This window comes from Ornithorhynchus anatinus, chromosome 14, assembly GCF_004115215.2.
Source record: "Ornithorhynchus anatinus isolate Pmale09 chromosome 14, mOrnAna1.pri.v4, whole genome shotgun sequence".
In the NCBI taxonomy this organism is placed as follows: domain Eukaryota; kingdom Metazoa; phylum Chordata; class Mammalia; order Monotremata; family Ornithorhynchidae; genus Ornithorhynchus; species Ornithorhynchus anatinus.
This window is the reverse complement of record NC_041741.1, coordinates 29,258,574-29,261,638: the sequence shown is the minus strand read 5'-3', so window position 1 is coordinate 29,261,638 and position 3,065 is coordinate 29,258,574. Positions and strand designations below refer to the sequence as shown.

At 43.7% G+C, this 3,065-nt stretch overlaps 1 non-coding gene across 1 annotated transcript; it reads right to left on the bottom strand.

Annotated features, from left to right (window-relative positions):
• Positions 1-2,461: 2,461 nt before the first annotated feature.
• LOC114816781 lies at positions 2,462-2,599 on the bottom strand. Its single transcript, XR_003764589.1, has one exon. It is a non-coding gene; the product is annotated as a small nucleolar RNA SNORA7 (small nucleolar RNA).
• Between the last annotated feature and the right edge of the window lie 466 nt (positions 2,600-3,065).

Sequence of the window (3,065 nt, the reverse complement as noted above, 5' to 3'; positions counted from 1 at the left end):
ACTGAATTTTTCACTGAATTTCCCACAGAATTGTCAGAATGTTGGACTCTGATCTCTGACTGTCTATTCCTGAGAGTGTGTCCTGGACAGTTTGTGTTCCGTGAGGAAATGTAATTTTTAGTCTGTTGGTGAATGGGTCCCACGCACATTATAGTCATTTTGGATTTTGGTTTCTGTGTTTTTTCAGGCAGGGTGGTCACCTGTCCTGAATGTTAAGGCTCACCGTGGATCAGGTTTGAAGTTTGTGATTTGCCTAGAGTTTCTAACCCACAAATTTTCACACTGTAGTACCACAGGCTGGTTGCTGAGGATGCACAAAAACAGTCGTCCCGCTTGTTGCCCTTTAGCTAGGACTGCCTGTGATTCCTGTCTTTGTAACACCATAATGTCTTTCCAGAGCAGGAAGAGCTTAGTTATTTAAGATAAGTTACTTGAGTTAATAATAATAATAATGTTGGTATTTGTTAAGCGCTTACTATGTGCCGAGCACTGTTCTAAGCGCTGGGGTAGACATAGGGGAATCAGGTTGTCCCACGTGGGGCTCACAGTCTTAATCCCCATTTTACAGATGAGGGAACTGAGGCACAGAGAAGTTAAGTGACTTGCCCACAGTCACACAGCCAAGTGGCAGAGCTGGGATTTGAACTCATGAGCCCTGACTCCAAAGCCCATGCTCTTTCCACTGAGCCACGCTGCTTCTCCTTCGAGTTCATGTGCCTCAATTTCATCATCCGTATAATGGGGATTACATATCTGATCTCTTTCCTCTCAGACTGTGAGTTCAAACAATCAGTGATATTTAGTAAGTGCTTACTGTGTGCAGAACACTTTACTAGATACTTGGAAGAGTACAAGAGTTTGTAGATGCGTTTCCTGCCCACAAGAAGATTATGGTTTCAAGGTGAGATGTGGACTGTGACTGATCTGATTATATTGAAACTAAACCCACCTTTAGCACAGTTACTGGGTCATGAATCAGTGTATTCATTGAGTGCATACTGGATGGACAGCACTGTAAGGAATTTATATGATATTTATTAAGTGCTTACTATATCTCAAGTACTGCTCTAAGGACAGGGGTAGATACAAGGTAATCAACCTAATTGTAGTAGGAAATCAGAGATATCAGGTAAAAGAAGGCAAGGAGACTGAGTGACTTAAAGCCATTGGTAAGGAGGTGGGTGGGCAATCACTGGGGGTTCTTGAAGAGTGGGATATATGGATCGAAAACATTTTCAGAAAAAAGTGATCCAGGCAGCAGAGTGAAGTATGAATCGAGTGTGGAGTGACAGGAGGCAGGGAAGTCAATAAGGATGCTGATGCAGTACTCAAGGCTGGGTAGGATAAATGTTTGGATGAACACGGTAGCAGTTTGGATGGAAAGGAAAGGGCAAACATGGTGCTATTATGTTATTCTGTTTACAATCAAAGACTGCAACAATATCTTGGTGACTAGCCACCTGACTCTGTGAGCTGTTGCGGTATTACTGGCAAAGCTTAAAGCATAAACTGCACCATGCTAACTGATCAGAGAGGGAAGGGCATGCTGAAACCATAAGGTACATTGATTTGGTGGGGAAAAACTGCCCGGAATGACCACAAGAGGCTCCTTGCGGACAAGGAACGCTTCTACCAACACTGTTCTACTGTAGTGTCCAAGAGCTTAGTACAGTGCTCTCTGCACATAGTAAATACAATTGGATGATCATAGATTTTGATGTCTGTCTTCCCCATTAAAGCGTAAGCTCCTTTGAGGCAGGGAATATGTTACATATATTTTGTACTTATGACCTAGTATAGTGTGCTATACTAAGTGGGCAGTCAATAAATTCTACTACTATTATTTGGTCCCTTATTTATCCTGGAGCCCTGGGGCTTCAGCCCCATGAGCCCCTCAATTTGTACAGTACCTTGAAGGGACTTAGCCTCCTGACAGAAATCCCACACAAGTGGGGTCCATCGTATTGACCTCCTGTTACTGAGGAGATGTCTTGCCCTTTTGATATCTCCAATGTAGCTGAACAGTACTTTTATGGAAACTATTTCTCTCCCCACATGGAAAGGGTCTAGAATTGCTATAGAAATTGCTTCCCCTCAAACTATATTTCACCAAAGGACTGCCCCTGGTGAACTCTTTCTTTGCTAGGTAAAATCTTGAAGAAGACTGGCACATCAGAACACCATGAGATGGTAAAACAGCAGTTGTCAAACGAACATCCTTGTAACCTGTTGTTGTTGTTGTCTCATGCTGTAGAGTCACGCCCGACCCGAAGCGACACCATAGACACATCTCTCCCAGAACGCCCCATCTCCATCTGCAATTATTCCGGTAAAGTATCCATAGAGTTTTCTTGGTAAAAATACAGATGTGGTTGACCATTGCTTCCTTCCATGTGGTAAACATGAGTCTCTGACCTCAATTCTCTCCCATGCCACTACTGCCTAGCACAGGTGAGTTTTGACTTGTAGCAGATGGCCTTCCACTCACTAGCCACTGCACAAGTTAGAAATCGAATGGATATGCCTCTGCTTGATTCTTCCTCCCACAGTCGAGACTGGTAGAGTACTGGAAACTCTCCAGGTGTGATCCTGAGAGGGTTTTATAACCTGTGGAGTGCGGGGATTCAGAATTGGCTGTAACATTGTGAAATTGAACTTCCTGATTCAGGGCAGCTCTATCCTAGATTTGCCCTTTTTCTTTTTGTCTCCTTTCAGAGGAGGTTTGAAGGGGGTCCGGGGTTGGTGGAGGGAAAAGAGGGGATTATCATGTGATCTTTCTTGGAAGACACCATTCCCCACCTCTTCATGGTTCAAAGACACCAAGGGAGCGCCCCTGGCATCTAAAGAATATGGCCTCAAATAGCATGCAACTCCTCCAGGATATTCTGGTCTAAGCAGGGACAGGGATCAAGTATAGGTCTGTGTCTTTGAGGCAATGAATTAACCAGATAATTGGCTAGTATAGAACCTGCTAGCATCTCCCCTACTTTCAAGATACCTCTTTATGTTTGCAAATGGGTAGGGAAATTTTCTCTAGAATATGCTATGGGGATTAAAAGTATCCA